Here is an 18,377-nt window from a genome sequence, read left to right on the forward strand (position 1 = left end):
AGAGGAGCATGTGGAGTTACATGGAGAAATATACTAACAAATGAGGAAGTCAAGGAGCTTTGTGATGAGTATGTTTTAGAAAGCGTTAGGAAAAATGCACTGAAGTAGTTTGGCCATCTGAAAAGCATGGACAGCGAGAGACTAACGAGGAGGGGGTATGTGAATGTGATGGAGGGGAGGAGAGGGAGGAGGAGACCGAGGATGAGGTGGAGGGAAGGAGTGGAGAGGCGACGTGGAGGTGATCTGTTTGTGGCCACCCCTTACAGGATTAGGGCGTCTGGCTATTGATAAACAGATAGACAGAAGTCATTTGATATCAGTACTTTCAGCATCTCAACACCCATACCATACAAGACAGTAGCTGTAACCGGACCTCCTCTTCTTAATTTATTAAACTGTTATCTGACACTGGATGCTAATACCTGATAAATCACATGTTAGCTTATTGTGCCCAGAAATTATATAACATTCTTTTCTGACCAATTTCATGGATAATTAAGTGTATTTTATATTATGAGATGCCGTTATCTATCTAGCTCTGTCTATTTAATGGTATAATGCAACTGCAGTAACTAAATAGCAACCCAATCCTTCCGTATCATTATAATTCATTTACAAACAATAACAACCATGCTTTATTGGAAACAAATGTATATGTTTGCTTTTAGTTACGTTCATTTTCACAGTTTCCAGCACACAGAGCAAACTGTGGCAAAGCTAACTAACAGGAAACATGTCATTTTGTTTTATTCTCCTTCACTGTATGTAGGCCTAACATTCTACCATTATTGCATTTTTTTTCCTTTCCTGTGGTTGCATGTAGGTCATTATTATTATGAAATGATTCAATAACATTTATAAATGAACAGATAAATGGGTGGCTTCTTTGACCCTCGATGGTATGTAAATTAGCTTAAATTCACTAATGTTTATTAGTACTTAATACTAATTATACAATTGTCCATCTATTGCCAGATGCCTTATACCCGTAAGGGGTGGCCACAAACAAAGCTCCATGTCACCCTGTCTCCCGCCATTTCACTGCCCTCCACCCAGCTCACACCCCTCTCATATACCTCTCCACTTCATCCCTCCATCTCATCCTTGGCCTCCCCCTCCCTCTCTCTCCATCAATCTCGCTCACAAACACTTTCCTCGTTAATCTCTCGCTCTCCATCCTCTCTACATGGCCAAACCACCTCAATGTATTTCTCGTAATGCTTTCTACCACATCCACATCCACATCACAACGCTCCTTCACAAGTGTACAGGAATATGTTGACATACTGTACCTCAGCATTATTTACTACATTTTCATCCAGTAGTTACAATGTAAGTAACCAACAGGATAATTTTTGCCATTATCAGTACATAATCTCTCAGTTATCCATCGTCATAATATCTGGCACTTTCCACATGGCTCTGTTAATACAGTATCCTTTGAAATTAGGCAATATCGGTCACAGAAACAGGATGGGACGCAATTAGCGGTACTATGCATTTTCGGCGGTAATGTGTATCATCCAGGTCAGACATGGGACCCAGTCGGCGCACGGGCAGTCCCGCAGTACAGCGACACACGCCAGCAAATCACAATGCACTGTGGGAGCAGCCCATCCCTTCCTATCCCTATATGTCCAGGGAAGAGGGGAGGAAGGCAAAGAAACGAGCTCCACCCGCCTCTACCCCAGCTCACAACCCTTCCCCACACCCCTACCCAAGCCCCCCCCCACCCATCATTCGTAACTGGCAGTTACTTCTCAAGCTCACCTCATCAATAACAGTCTTGCTCACACTACAGTTACACAAACATAAAACACAAGGATATGTAAAAAGTATATAACATAACTATCAACATGCTAGAAAATAATGCATTATAACATTGACAGTCAAACAAAAACGTTAACGTGCCTCATGCACTGGGCACACTGCTATGTACACACACACACACACACACACACACACACACACACAAACACACACACACACACACACAAGCATATAAGCTGTATATCTAACCCTGTCCACTTAAACACTTATGACTCCACCCTTCACCATTCCATTAGCTTTCCGCAGTGTCCATCTCAGCAATTACTTTAACACTCAAGAGATGAGGCTGTGGCACATCTAATGTCTAACTTGGCTCATATCTCTGATTAAGGTAAAAATAATCTTGTTGTCTTTAATGCTTCAAAAACTCAGTTCTTACATCTTACAACCTGTCAAAATCTTCCATAGGTGTGTCCTCTAATTTTTAACAATACAGAATCCAACTCAATCCTACATCATCTTAGAACATACTTGGGGATTCATCCTCTTGGGATTTATCTTGGAAAGATCATATTGCCACTCTTGTAAAATCGGCTTCTAAGAGATTAGGTGTGCTAAGCCAACTCTGTTCTTTCTTTACCTCTGCACGGTTGTTGACTTTATACATGAGTTTTATTGCTCTTTTGTAGAGTACAATTCTTAAGTGTGGGGAGGCCCCCCACATACAGCTCTACTCAGCAAGGTGGAGTCAAAGGGTTTTCGTTGCATTAACTCTCCTCCTCTTACTAGCTCCTTTCAACCCCTGTCTCTTCGCCGCACTGCTGCATCTTTATCTCTTTTTCTGTCGTTACTTCAATGCTCACTGCTCCTCTTAGTTGTCTGCATGCATCCCTCCACCTCTACGGCGGCCACGTTGCATTCATCTAGCAACAAACTTTCATCCCTTTTTTGTCCAGTTCTCTAGTGCAAGAGTTATTCATTACTCCCAGTCCTTCACATATGCAACTGGTCAACTCTGGAACTGTCTCCCTCTGTCTACTTTCCTACCATGATCTCCAGTCCTTCAAACGCAGTGTGTCCAGGCATCTCGAAATGAACAGATTTTTAATTTGGCCCTGTTATCTTGTTTTTGTTTTTGTTTTGTTTTTTTCTTGTAAGGAACAATCTTGCAGGTTTCTGGTTTTTGGTTCCTTCTTCCTTGCATTAGAAAAACATACACACATGCACAAAAATACAAACACATACACACAAACGCATACTCACACACATACACACACATACAAACACATATACACAAATGTATGCACATACTGACACACACACACACACACACACACACACACACACACACACACACGAGACGAAGCACCTGCAGGAGATACCGAAACCGGCTTTGAAAAATGTTTCAGACAGTGGAAAGAACGCTGGGTTACATGTGTCATGTAAGAAGGGGCCTACTTTGAGGATGATTAGTGTCCTGGCGCAACAGGTTAGCTATTTATATTTTTACTGAATAGGCCTCGTGTGTTTATATATATATATATATATATATATATATATATATATATATATATATATATATATATATATATATATATATATATATATATATATATATATATATATATATATAGTGACTGATAGCCACTGACCTTGTCAAGAATTGTCCGCTGACATAAGTTTCCTTTACTGTGTGTCCTACTCTTGGCACAGGCTTCACAGCCTGTTTACAGGACCCATTAGTCCTCCTACATACCACACACCACATGCCACCACTTCGGCACTATTACCCACCATCCGTGGCGAATACAAGTTAGAGCTGTCTCTTAGAGAACTGATGTATTGATAATAGTGGGAGTATTTTTATGACATGTAATCGGGACTTCCGATAGATCAGTCAAGTCTGCTTTGTGAAATTCAAATCCTTAAACACTTTCATGCCCCAGCTGGGATTTGAACCTGGGTCCATAATGACTGCAAGCCACCTCTCTACCGATTCAGCCACCGTTTCCCTTATGAAATGGAAAGCGGTTTGAAGCTTCCAGTTGATGTTTTGGTCATTTAGAAAGTGTTGGTTTGCTTGTAGCTTTGGATTCGTAACTAAAATTGGGCTCAGTGCTTCCTCCGTCTCTGTTTATTTTTGGTTTATGTGGGGGAGCCCATCATCCACTCACTCATTGTAGAGGTGCCATATGATCTCTACACTGAATGACAAGCCAAATGGTTTTCTGTACCCAGGAAACCATTTACTACGCTGGGTGGTAACCATATAACCGGGGTTTCTGGCAGGGTTAAGTGTCACCCAGATTCCTTTATCCAAAATCACTTAATCATGGCAGTCGTTTCAGAGAGCCTCGGAGGGCCCAATACCTGCCCAGGGCCCCAACCAAATGGGCAGACTCACGTGGCCATGTGGAATGTGAGAGGTGTGAATGAGGAGAGCAAGAGGGTGGAAGCGGTGAATGTGTTCAAGAGTGCGAGATATGCCGTGATGGCATTGTGTGAAATGAAGATGAAAGAGTGCGACGAGGAGGAGTGGGAGGGTGTGAAATGTGTAAGATCGGGAATGAATGGGCGAGGAAGATGGAAGGAAGGAGTTGCTTTGTTGATGAATGAGGTGTGGCAGAGTGGAATGAGAGACTACAAATGTGTCAGCTCGAGGTGTATGTATGTCAAGTTCAAGTTTGAGAAAGTGAAAGTGGCAGTGATTGTAGCATATGCACTGTGTGAGGACAGGAGTGAGAAAGACAGGTTTTGGGACGAGCTGGGTGAAGTAGTGGGAGAAATGCCCAGGAGCTATAAAGTGATTGTGATGGGGGATATGAATGGAAGAGTAGGCACTGGTCCTGAGGATGACATGATGGGTTGTTATGGAGTACCAGGAGAAAATGATAATGGGAAGAGACTAAAGGATATGTGTCAAGAGAGGAGGTTGTGCATTTGTAACTCGTATTTCAAACACAGAGATGCACGTAAGTATACATGGTATAGAGGGAACGGGTATCGTGTTGAAAGAACCCTGATTGATTACGTGCTCGTAGAGAGGACGATGATGGGAATGGTTGCTGATACGAGGGCTGTGAGAGGACGATGTGGAGGTCTGTCAGATCATATGATTGTGGTATGCAAGATCAAGCTGAGAGGAGTGAGGTGGATCAGGAGAGAGAGGAGCAGTCAGGGAGAAAGACTGAAAGTTGAGAAGCTGAGGATCAAAGAAATGGCAGATGAATACAGGACCAAAGTAAAGGACGAGTTAGAATTACTGAATTAGAATGAAATGGATCTGGACAGACGTGGAATGCATATAGGGATTGCTTAGTTAGGAATGCTAAAGCGGTGTGTGGTGTGGCAAAAGTAACAACAAAGAAGAAAGGTACGGTATGGTGGGATGAGGAGGTAAAGAGAGCGGTGGAGGAAAAGAGGAAGAAGTGGCTAAAGTGGTTACAGGATAGGGGTTCAGTTGAAATAAGAACTGAATACAGTGAGAGCAAGAAGCACGTAAAGAGACCAGTGAAGAGGAAAAAGAAGGAGGTAAATGAGGATCTAGGAAGAAAACTGAATGCGAACTACTCTGAAAATAGAAAGTTATTCTGGAAAGAGGTGCGGAAATGTAGAAGTGAAAGTAGAAAGAAATGGGATGGTGTGAAGGATGCAGGTGGTATTTTATTAACCCATGGAGATGAAGTAAGGACCAGATGGAAAGAATATTTTGAAAGCCTGATGAATGGGAACAGAGAGAGCAGAGCAGCTGTAAACATGATCGGTTTCGGGGGGGTGCAGAGAAGGAATGCAGTGCCAGGAGACGTGACACTCGCACAGGTGAAGAGTGCTGCAAAGCGGATGAAAAATGGGAAAGCAGCTGGGGTTGATGAGATGTATGCAGAGATGCTTAAATATAGTGGAGAGAATGGAATGAAGTGCTTGTTGGAGATATGTAAGAAGTCATGGATGAGTGAACTGTGCCTGCAGAGTGGAAAAAGGCTGTGATTGTACCCCTGTACAAAAATAAAAGTGAGCGAAGTGAGTGCAAGAATTATCGTGGCATAAGCATACTGAGTGTGGTAGGGAAGGTGTATGGAAGAATTATTATAGAGAAAGTAAGGAAGATATCAGAAGTCCTAGTGAGTGATGAACAGGTGGCTATAGGAGTGGCAGAGGATGTGTGGACCATATATTTGCAGAGACAGATAGTAGAGAAGGCTTGTGAGAAGGACCATAAGGTGTTTATGGCATTCATGGATCTGGAAAAAGCATATGACAAAGTGGACAGAGAAGGATTGTGGAAAGTTTTGCACATGTACGGTGTAGATGGTAAGCTGCTAGGTGCCGTCAAAAGTTTTTATGATGGTAGTGAAGCATGTGTCAGGGTTAATGGGCATCTAAGTGAATGGTTCACGATCAGCGTGGGCGTGCGATAAGGTTGTGTGATGTCCTCATGGCTGTTCAATATATATATGGATGGAGTGATGAGAGAAGTAAAAACACGAGTAATGGAGAGAGGGATGGCATTAGTCATGAATGGTGATGGATGGAATATCTCAAATTTGTTGTATGCTGATGATGCAGCACTGCTTGCAAGTACCGGACAAGAACTTGGTAGGCTAGTGCAGAGTTTTGCTGATGTCTGTAAGCGTCGTTCCTTGAGAGTAAATGTAGAAAGAGTAAAGTGATGGTTATTGAGAGAGAAGGTGACTCCCACTGAAATGTAACAGTGAATGGAGAGAGACTAGAAATGGTGAGAAAGTTCAAATACCTGGGTACAGTGATAGAAAAGAGAGGAAAATGTGCAAAAGAAGTTGAAAGTAGAGTGACACAAGGAAGAAAAGTAGCTGGTGCAATGAAAGCCTTGATGAGAAACAGAGGCTTGAGTGTTGCAGCTGCACGAGCCTTACATGAAGGAGTGTTAGTGCCAACTTTAACTTATGGATGTGAGACTATGGTGTGGCATGAAAATGAAAAGTCAAGAGTAAGAGCAGTGGAGATGGGACTGCTGAGGAATGTATGTGGAGTACAGAGGGTGGATAGGATACGAAATAACGTGATTCATGAAGATGCGGAGTGAGGAAGTCGGTGGACACCAGAATTGAAGAGAGTGTACTGAGATGGTATGGTCATGTGGAGAGAATGGATAACAACAGAGTGGTGAAGGTATGTATGAGCGAATTCGAAGAAGGGAGGAGGCAAGGTAGGCCAAGGAGAAGGTGGAGAGATATGGTGGATGAATATGTGAAGAAGAGAGGTTTGGAAGTCGGTGAGGCTAGGGAACTGACAGGAGATCGAGCTGGCTGGATGAATTTTGTGAGGAGAAGTGCATGATCAGGGATTTTTGGCACCCCTTTTTAACGTGGCAGCGTCTGGATTGACTCTGTCAGATACGATTACGTGAAGCTACAGAACGTGATGAATGTTTTTGGGTATCCGATAGAGCCAGGATTCGTGGGGCTTGAATGATGAGTGAATGGAAGCGTGGCCCATTGGACTGGGCAATTTTTGGCTGTCTGGACATTGCTACTCCTCACCCTGCCCTACGGTGGGAAAGGAGATCCGGATAATGATGATGATGATGATTTATTTATGAAGTATTTTTCTTTGGTCCATGATCATGTGGGGTAATCCTCTTTTACTTTGTAGAAAGGCATGAAGTTAAACTTAGGGGAACATATTCTTTTGCACATTTGTCTGTGTGAGGTTTCTAGTGATTAAGGTGATCTCTATGAAAGGTGGTACGGAGCCGGTGATTTGAAGTCTCACCTATGTCAATATCTGCATTCATTGCAGTGAATTATATAATAATGCAATTTTGCATTGGGCATCCCATATTGTCGTTAATTTTGAATGCATAATTTGTATAGGAAAAAATAAATTCACTGCCTTATGTTATTTCAGTGCAAGGTTTGCATTTCTTGCCTTCACATTACTTCACTTTCTAAGTAGACAGGTTATTAAGTCTAGTATTTTTTATTTATCTATTTATTTATTTCTGGGTTGTCGTTTTGCTTTTATTATGGAAGCATCTCTGAAAATATCTGTTGTTTTGGATGCCTTGGCTTCTTTAAAGTGATCATCATAACCTGGGTTGCAGGTTGTTATATATAGTATGGTTTTGTGTATTACCTGTTGTTTGTTTATTATTGGTGCTCCCGATATTGGTTATGGATATTTGTTTTGCTCATTCTATGCCACTATTTATAATCCCTTTAGGGTATCCGCACTGCGAAAGAAAAATCCTTAGTTTACCTAACCTTGTGTCTTTGGGGTTCTGAAACTACTGTAAATCTTTCGTGCTAAATCAAATGGAATGTTGTTTTTTATATACCTGGGGTGATGAGACCTGTTGGTTAGATATGTTTCGTATCTGTTTCATTATAATGAATGCCAATATTTATTTTGCTATTCTGCCTAATAAGTTTTATGTCCAAGAAAGTAACCGTGTTTCCACTTGTATCACAAGTAAACGTTAGTGAGGGATCAAGATTATTCATGATGTTGATCATAGTGAAATGTCCATCTCTCATCATCCCAAATCTTAAAAATGTTATCTAAGTATTTCATGTACTTCTTTTTCATTTTATCTGCTATTGTTTCATCAAAATATGATGACACTTTATGTTTTCTAAATATTCCAACACAAGATTGGCATAATTTGGTGCAAGTTTGTCCCCATTCCTGATCCAGACATTTGTAAGTAGCTTTGTCCATTAAGCCGAAGGAGTTATTGTCCAAAATTTAACATCATTTTCCTTTTTGTTGGGTTTGCAGGTATATATATATATATATATATATATATATATATATATATATATATATATATATATATATATATATATATATATATATATATATATATATATATATATATATAGAGCGTTGGCAAAAAATAATGGGCGCTAGCACTAACCTGGCAGTGCGCACCATATATTGTCCTGTAACAACAAAAAAAACTCATGACATTGACACCTACCACACTCTAGTATCTGGTGCTCCATCCCTTTGCCTTCTTACAAGCTCGCAGACGGTTTGGAACTGAGCATGCCAGCTTCTGAAGGGTTTGAAGTGGTATTTTCCTCCACTCGTCCAAGATGGCGGCACGAAGCTTCTCAATGGAGGAGGTGTCCCGCTCCCTTAATCTCCGCTTCACAATGGCCCACAGATTCTCTATTGGGTTTAGGTCAGGGGAATTGCCAGGCCAGTCACGGAAGAACTTAACATGACAGTCATCTAGCCACTCAGTTACCATTTTAGCAGTATGGCAGGGTGCTCCATCCTGCATCAAAAAGTTGGCCCGGCACTGTCGAAAGCATTCAGGCAAAACATCACACAACAGCTCAAAGTATGTAAATCTGTTCACACTTTTGTTTTTTTCAAAGAACACTAGTTTTCCAATACCATAATAACTGAATGCTCCCCAAACCATAACTGAATCTGGATGTTTAACGGTAGCTTGGATGTACTTGCTGGAGAATGGGTTTGAACCAGGCCGGCGTCGCACATTTCCACCCCTATTGCCTGTGACTGTGAAGGTTGCTTCGTCTGTCCACAGCACTTTTTTCCATCTAGCAACATCCCACTGCAGGTAGCGCTTACCAAAATCGACCCTATTGCGAGCTTGCCGTAGGGTCCTGAGGGGTTTCTTCCTTGGCTTTAGTGAGCGATAACCAAGGCGCTTGAGGAGAACATGTCGAACTGTTCGATCACTAACACCATTCAGTAAATCTGGGTTCTTTTCCTTCAGCTGTCTTGCAGTTAGCCTAGGATTACATTCTACTTGCCTCTTAAGCACATTCATAGTTCTTTGGCTCACTTTTCTAGGTCTACCAGGCCGCTTTTTATGCTGCAAAGTTCCGCTGCCCCCGGCATCACGGTAGCGTTTCGTCCACCGACGCACGGTTTTAATGTTCACACCAGTCACTTGGGCTATTTCCTTATTACTTGACCCACTCCGGCAAAGTGTTGTTATGGTAGATAACTCTCCAGGAGTTAAATTCTTTGATCCAACCATAATTAGATGGGTGGGAGGGCTGAAACACACACAAACACGGTGACAGCAACAGGTTTCAACAAGCAAGCACCACCAACAATATTTCCCCTTTGACAGCTCCAGGCACACTGACTTCCCTTTTTTTTTTTTTTTTTTTTTTTTTTTTTTGCCTATCGACCATTGAGGCCGAAGCCTCTGGTCATTAAGGCAAATATATATATATGTATATATATTGACATATATATACATATATATACAAACATATATATATACATACATACATACATACACACATCCATGCATATGAACATACACACTTTCATGCACACGTACATATATATATATATAATAATTTTTATTTTATTATTTTTTTGTAGTTTTATTTTTATTATTTTTATTTATTCTTTATATTTTTAACCTTATATTACTTATAAACAAAATACCTAATTTAAAGACCCTAAAACTAACCACCTAACGGACAAATCGCTAACCTATACTAAATCCTAAGAGACAAATAACTAGGCCTACACTAATATTCAAAAAGCCTCGACCAAGAGAACACCATCGACTGCAGATATGTAATGCCTTTCTACATGACATACCTGCACTCATCACCTGGTGACTGTCAGTCGAGGCACAACCTAATATAGGGGACATCAATATATGAAAGGGAACCAGACGAGTCAGGAACATTTCCATATACGTCAGCTGTCGGCCCTAATTAGAATAACTTAAGCAAGATAATATAATGTATTTACATAATTTGTACAAAAAGTGAAGAACCTCGCCCAGCAGACCACCATCGACTGCAAGTGCCCAATACCTTTTTTTTTTTTTTTTTTTTTTTTTTTTTTTTACGGCCTATCAACCATCGGGGCCGAAGCCCCTGGTTATTAAGGCCATGGGTATATATATATATGTATATACATTTAAATATATATACATATATATACAAACATATATATATATACATACACACACACACACACACACACACACACACACACACACACACACACACTTTTCCATGCATACATACAGACACATTTTCATGCAAACGTACATATATATATAATATTTTTAATCTTATTTATTTATTTTTTTGTATTTTTATTTTTTTAATTTTTTCTTGGTTTTATATGTTTTATACCTTATAATATAAAGACAAACTAATCTAAAGACCCTAAAACTAATCACCTAACAGACAAATCGCTAATCTATACTAAATCCTACAGAGACAAATAGCTAGACCTACACTAATGGTAAAAATACCTCGACTAACAGAACACCATCGACTGCAGATATGTAATGCCTTTCTACATTACATACCTGCACTCATCACCTGGTGACTGTCAGTCGAGGCACAACCTAATATAGGGGACATCAATATATGAAAGGGAACCAGACGAGTCAGGAACATTTCCATATACGTCAGCTGTCGTCCCTAATTAGAACAACTTAAGCAAGATAATATAATGTATTTATATAATTTGTACAAAAAGTGAAGAACCTCGCCCAGCAGACCACCATCGACTACAAGTGCCCAATACCTTCCTATATTGCACACTTGCACTCATCAGCTGGTGACTGTCAGGCGAGGAACTTGGCTTAATGTAGGGGACATCTATATTAGAAATAGATCGGTGGGAGGAGGAACTATTTAAAATATATCAACTGTCAACCCTAATTAATATTACAATATATACATATTTACTGTTCATAAAAACCATAACCACGCAGTAAAAAAGTCACATCACTCTGATCAGTCCGGTCTCTCTCAAGAAAGCCATCAATTTATCAGTCATAACAATGTCCCCATCACCCAGGATGGTGGAAAGGGTGAAGGGGACGTCTACTGCGCCGCAGTAATTTATAAGTGAAGCACGTTCACGAATAAATCGCCGACAGCGCAGGATGATATGACTAATAGATAACACCGCATTACAGATGTCACAGTGCGGTGGGAAGCGTCTTTCCATATATGGTTTTATGTGGGTTACAATGGTGGCATTCAGCCGTAGCCGTGCCAACACTTTTTCTTCTAGGCGACTGGGACGGTTGGCAGTGTCCCAGTCGCCCAGGTACGGCTTACAAGTTGGAATATTTAGTCTGGTCCACTGACCTTGCCACAGAAGATTTATTGATTTCTTTCCGAGAGATAGACTCGACCGTAGATCACGAGGAACGTCCCAAGTCTCCTCGAGCTCCACAGCCGACTTTGCAAGTAAGTCAGCCTGCTCATTGCCGTAGATACGACAATGACCAGGCACCCAGATCAGCGTGAATGACTTGTTGCATGAATGCAACTTATTAACGATGCGGCCCTGGATCTCATGAGAGTCCGTAGTGCAAGATGCAATTGCCTGAAGGGCTGATTTTGAATCTGAAAATATGACAAATGAGTCATGTCTAGAATTGAGAGCATAGTCTATGGCTTTGTCAATAGCAAAAAGTTCTGAAGTAAACACAGATGTATGAGTCGGCAACCGATACCTGAGGGCACATTCAGTCGACCACACACTTGCACCCACACATTCACTCGACTTGGAGCCGTCGGTGTACAATTGATGGGACCCCAAGTGACGAACAATGATCTTACGAAACAAGTGGTGGACCTCCGCCTCCGGCGCCTTGGCCTTTGGTGTTGGGAGCCATGTAACATCGACTGTAAAGCCGGGTGGCTCCCAAGGCGCTATATTTTTAAGCACCAACTTGTCACAGTCACTGGGGTCCACATCAAGCTCCTGAGTCAGTAAGTGGAGGCGAGCGGCAAGTGGCCGACGCACCCCCCGCAGAAGGTGGTGGTATTGACGCAGGGGGGTACAGGCCACATTGCCGATATTACTTTTTCTTAATGTCCTTACACCATAGGACAAGGCCAGGTGGTCACGGCGAATACGGAGGGGAGGCACATTCGCCTCCACTTCCATACGAGCTACACGGGTACACCGGACAGCTCCAAGACACATTCGCAAACATTTATTCTGTAACACATCCAATCCTTTCAGCGTGGCATCGGATGCCGAGCCATACACCTGTGCGCCATAGTCTAGCTTCGATCGAATAAGGGACTTATACACCATTAATAAAGATTTTCTGTCAGCACCCCAGGTAGTACCCGCTAGGTACTTGAGGACATTTAACGGTTTATCACAACGAGCAAGCAAAGTATTAACGTGAAGTTTAAAATTCATTCTACGATCAAAATGTATTCCTAAAAATTTTACAGAATTTTGAAAAGGTACCGCCTGATTATCCAAAGTTAAGCACAAATTAGGTACGTTACGATTAGTGAAAACTATAGCGGCACACTTACGTACGGAAAACTTAAATCCCCACTGCAAGGCCCATTGGTGGACGGAGTCAAGGGCTGCTTGAATCCGCCCAGCCGAAAATTGTGCATTACGGGAAGAGTGCCATATTGCACAATCGTCAGCGTAGAGTGAGTATTTAAGATTCCTCGGGATGGGAGCTGATGACAGAATATCATTGATCATAATACTAAATAAAGTAGGACTAAGCACACTTCCCTGAGGCACCCCGTTTTCCTGGATAAATATATCCGATGTTACGTTACTGGGCAATTTGACAGAGAAAGTTCTGTCCCTTAAGAAATTTGAAATAAAAACAGGCAAATTTCCTCTTAAACCATAAGCATAGAGCTTCATTAGTATACCGTGTTGCCAGGTCATGTCATAGGCTTTATGGATGTCCAAGAACACCCCTATCATGAATTCTTTATTGGCAAATGCCTCTGCAATACAATGCTCCAAATTCATTAAATGATCTAGTGAACTTCTGTATTTACGGAAGCCACATTGTTGATCATTTAACAAATTCTTCGACTCTAAAACAAAAAGAAGCCTATTGTTAACCATACGTTCCATGACCTTACATAGACAAGAAGTCAACACAATAGGACGAAATGAAGTGGGATTCATAAGACGACCAGCCTCTTTGGGTATCGGTATGACGTGCGCAAAGTGCCATGAGTTTGGGAACGTTCGAGACGCCCAACCCAATACCCAAGGCGGCTCTCCCTTATATACTTCAAGCCCAGTGCACTTGCCAGACGTACGATCACGACTGTATCTGCCTTCAAAATGCAGTTTTGGGGGGTGGGACGTTTTTGGCAAGAATAAATGGGCTCGGCCGCCCGCGCCCATATATATATATATATATATATATATATATATATATATATATATATATACGAATAGTATTATTTTACTGTTCATTACTGCAGTAAGTGATAGCTTCATGTCCCAGCTCATGACCAATATTGCTATATACGTTTACTACATCCAGTCACAAAAGTTTCATTTTTATTTAGGGTAGTATTTTTTTTTTTTTTCGTCTAGATTGTTTTTAATGTATGAAGGTACATATTTAAAAAAAAAAAGTTGTATTATCATATGTAGGAAATGGCAGAGACAGTGAGTAGTGCACGCTGGTACGGCAACAATTGGTGTCATTTTTAGGACTGTGGGGTTTGGTATGAGATTAGTTCTGCAGCAGTACCTTTAAATTTATCACTTGTTTGATTTGTGTTTTTGAGGTAAATCATAGCTTAGGCTGGTCTAATATGCAAAATTAGTTGTTTCATCTTTAGTTAGTGCATCCTTATAATTTACTACTTTTCTTATTTTATTCATTGTCTTTTGGTCTATATTTTTGGTCTTTTTTCACTTTTTTTTTTATGCAATGAAGAAGAAAACAAAGGCCAGAAGTTCGCAAAGATTGTTCCCCCCAAAGCGTAAAAAATGAATAAATAAAAACAAGATAATTGAGAACCAAATTCAAAATCTGGTCATTTTGAGATGCCTGGGCACACTGCATTTATAATAATGGAGATCATAGGGAACAGGAAATACAGACAGAAGAGGACAGTTCTAGAGAGGACCTGCTGCATACATGAAGTACTGCATTAGAGAGTTGGACAGGAAAGAGATAACAGTTTGCTGTTGCATGGTGCTATGTGCTTTCCACAATGGTGGAGAAATGCAAGCAGACAGTTCAGAGGAGCAGTGACCATTGAAGTAGCGATAGAAATGAGATAAAGATGCAACAGTATGCAGGAGAGATAGAACTGAAGGGGGCCAGTAAGAGGGGGAGAGTTCATGAAATGAAAAACTTTTGACTAGACCGTGTTGAGAAGAGCTGTATATGGGAAGCCTTCCCACATATGAGAGCTGTACTCTACACAGGAACGAACAAAACTCCTGTATAGTGTGGATAGCTGTGCAGGGGTAAAGAAGGCAGGGAACCGGCTTAGCATACACAGCACCAGAGACGTGTTGAATGGTATTTACTGAATTTCAATATCTTACTCATTCAATCATAAATTTGCCCTTTTTGTATGTTTTCTTTTCCTGGTACTCTTTTTGTAATTTTTATTTCACTGAGATTAAACTGTTCTTTACTGTGATATAGAAGAACTATTTTAAAGACCCTTTTAGGTATTATGTTGAATTAAAAAAAAGAAAACCTGTTAAAACGAAATCCCTGCATAGAGAAATTTTATTTCTGCCAGCAATGATAAATATTACTACACAATAACGAAAAGGCATTTATTAAGAAAACATCTGCAGCCAAACCCAACACATTCCACACACCCTACTTTTGTAGACTATTTTTGATGCTTGCCATAACTTTACCTAATATTACATCACTAGAGTAAGAGAAGGTTGATATACTGTATATGTATTCATAGTGGTTTTCACACTTGGATACTGATTTCCTTCCTCAGGAGAAAGAAACAAGAGACGATACTGTACAAGCTGCGATGTCAGATGTTTGTGTAGAACCAGCATGGCGGTTGTTATGGTTACGTGACGTCACACTTCGGCCCTCTATTCCCATGATCAAATGAACATTCATTTACACTCGAATTCATTAATCAGCTCGTAACTCACAGCATTAATGTTTGACATTTATATAAACTGATTTTATCTAGGATTATTTATTAGACTATATATTTAAGATATCACAGTGTATTTTTAATTTTCATATTTCATAACCTGACTAAGAAAGAAGGAAAGAGGGCATTATAAAGAACCAGCACCAAGATATAATGTGGCTGCATGGCAACAAGACAGAAGGGAGCAGGGAAAATAGTTATATTAAATGTATAATTTCAAGAGCTGTAGGAGTGATAATATTGGAGACAGAAATGCTGGGAGAGTCACCTTGGAAATCAGTAAGTTGTGGGAGGTGACGTAGTGAGGAAAGAATGGGAATGCGGACAGACGGTGTTGGAGTGTGGACAAGCAATCATGAAAAAGGTGATGGATAGTCATAGGGCAGTTACAGTGTGAACGGACGGACTGAGGGTCATGGCTCATTAAATGACCACGAATGAGGCGGGTGTGGCCCAAGCAAAGACGAACAAGGAGAGTCTCCCATCAACGGCTGGGGTGCGTTTATGTGTGCCAGGGAAGAACTGAGGGTTTAACACTATGAAGTTTGTTGTGAACCTGCAGGTTCCACGAGGATTGCCAACATTCACGGAGGAGACAGGTCAAAAGGGGGAAACAATCAAAGGCAGCACTGGGGCAGAGAGAGGGCCTGCAGGATAGAGTGACAGAGCGTGCAAACAAGTCAGCTTGTTCATTACTTGTATTCTGGCCGGGAACCCACCAGAAGCTCAGTGACTTTTTCTGAACAGAAAGGCGGAACAGCCAATCCTGAATTTGGGTGATTAGAGGATGAGAAGACGTGGTGTGTAAGGAAGTGAGCACACTGAGAGAATTGGATAAAATAACAAAGGTGGGGGAAAAGAACCTAGGAAGAGACTTCAGAGAAAAAAGAATCGCATACAGTTCTGCAGTGAGAATAGTTGTAACAGAAGGACGTGTACTTTAGGAGGAGGAGTCAGTGACGAGAATAGCAAATCCGACACCATGGCAAAATATGGGGCCGTCAGTAAAGATATGTGCGACACAAGAGTGGCTGGATATACTGTACAATATGTTTGATAAAAAGGGAGTGACGTGTATCTGGTGGGAAGAGGAGACTTAGAACAAGGGAGAAAAGAAGGGCAGATCACAGCAGGAGAGAGAAGCCAAGATGGGAAGGAAACTGGACGAAGTGGAAGAATAGGAGAAAAGGTGAAATCAATAATTTGAAGAAGAGTGGGGACCTGAAGGGATAACGGTAGGAAGAGATGCGAGATCGAGTGAAAAGAGCGTTGGGGAAGGCTGGGAGGATGGAATAACCCATTTGTACGAGTAGGAAACTGAAAGAGACATGAATAGGACCTAATAGTGAGAAGAGAACAATGATAAGGGAGGTGGGGAATGCCTGATTCGGCACAAAGACTTACAGTGGGAGTTGGCTGAAAAGCACCAATAGCTAAACGTAGACCAGCATAGTGAACGGAATCTAGCGTTGAAAAAGTGTGAGTGGAGGCAGAAGCCTTGGCATCCATAATCAAGATTAGAATGAATAAGAACAGAGTGAAGACGAAGAAGTGTGACACAATCAGCACCCCATGGAAGATGAGACAGCATTTGCAGCAAAAGAAGACAGTGAAGAACAGAAGACTTGAGGGAAGAAATATACGCATTCTCAATAAACGAGAGTCAAATGTGAGGCCAAGAAAAGTATCAGAGGAGTGGTAGAGAAGAGGAATATTATACAGGTAAAGAGAAGGCTGCACTCTAGTTCACAAATGAGTAAACGTTACTGCACAGCACGGCTTCCACTAAGGCTCAGACCCTTTAGAAGTACCAGCTTAAAATGCTGGAAGGCTGAGCTTAAAATGTCGGAAGTCTGAGCTTAAATTTTTTTTTGGTTGGTTGCAATACATTATGCTCTGAACTTGCTGGTGCAGTTTCTGATTCCAGATCGTCATTTTTTTGTTTATTTTTTGACACAGACACTCCGAATGACAAAAGGGAACGTTGCTGTGTCATGATGGATGGCAACGGAATGACTGCAATTGCACACACATCGTACGTTCATATATAGATGTACAAAAACTGGCCAACGGTTTCGAAGAACCGTTTTTCTTTGATCTGGGTCGATATTCACAGTTTGTCGTAAATTTGCCAAATGTAGCTCAGAACTTCACAAATTATTATTTAAAATATAAATAATTAATATAAGGAATTTCCATGGGTTCTTTAATCATGTCTTACTGTGAACCTGTTAATGCACAACTGTTAATTACTAACATTAATCAATAAGGTACAAAGCTAAAAATTCACACACACACACACACACACACACACACACACACACACACACACACACACACACACCGCTCGCTGGCTCAGTGGTAGCGGTCTTGCTTGCCATCTGCGAGACGGGAGTTCGCGCCTCGCTCAGGTTGCGAAAAGTTTCACTGACGAAGTGGGCGGTTACAGTCCCCCTGGAGCAAGGGGATGGGTGTGTGCGTGTGTGAAGGTCAAAGCTTTGCCCTTAGATCGGACTATATGAGCTCTCAGCTCCCTTCCGGGAGGGTAAAAGCTGACGATCACGACCATCAAGTGATCCTGACCGAGCCGGTGAATTACACACACACACACACACACACACACAGCAATGAAAGTTACAAAAAGAGCCTACACTATAAAAAGGGAAACTATCACGACCTAAAGAAGTACTTTTTAGAAATTGATTGGGA

This window comes from Coenobita brevimanus, chromosome 14, assembly GCF_032717465.1.
Source record: "Coenobita brevimanus isolate Jiangsu-jjx chromosome 14, ASM3271746v2, whole genome shotgun sequence".
Classification (NCBI taxonomy): Eukaryota; Metazoa; Arthropoda; class Malacostraca; order Decapoda; family Coenobitidae; genus Coenobita; species Coenobita brevimanus.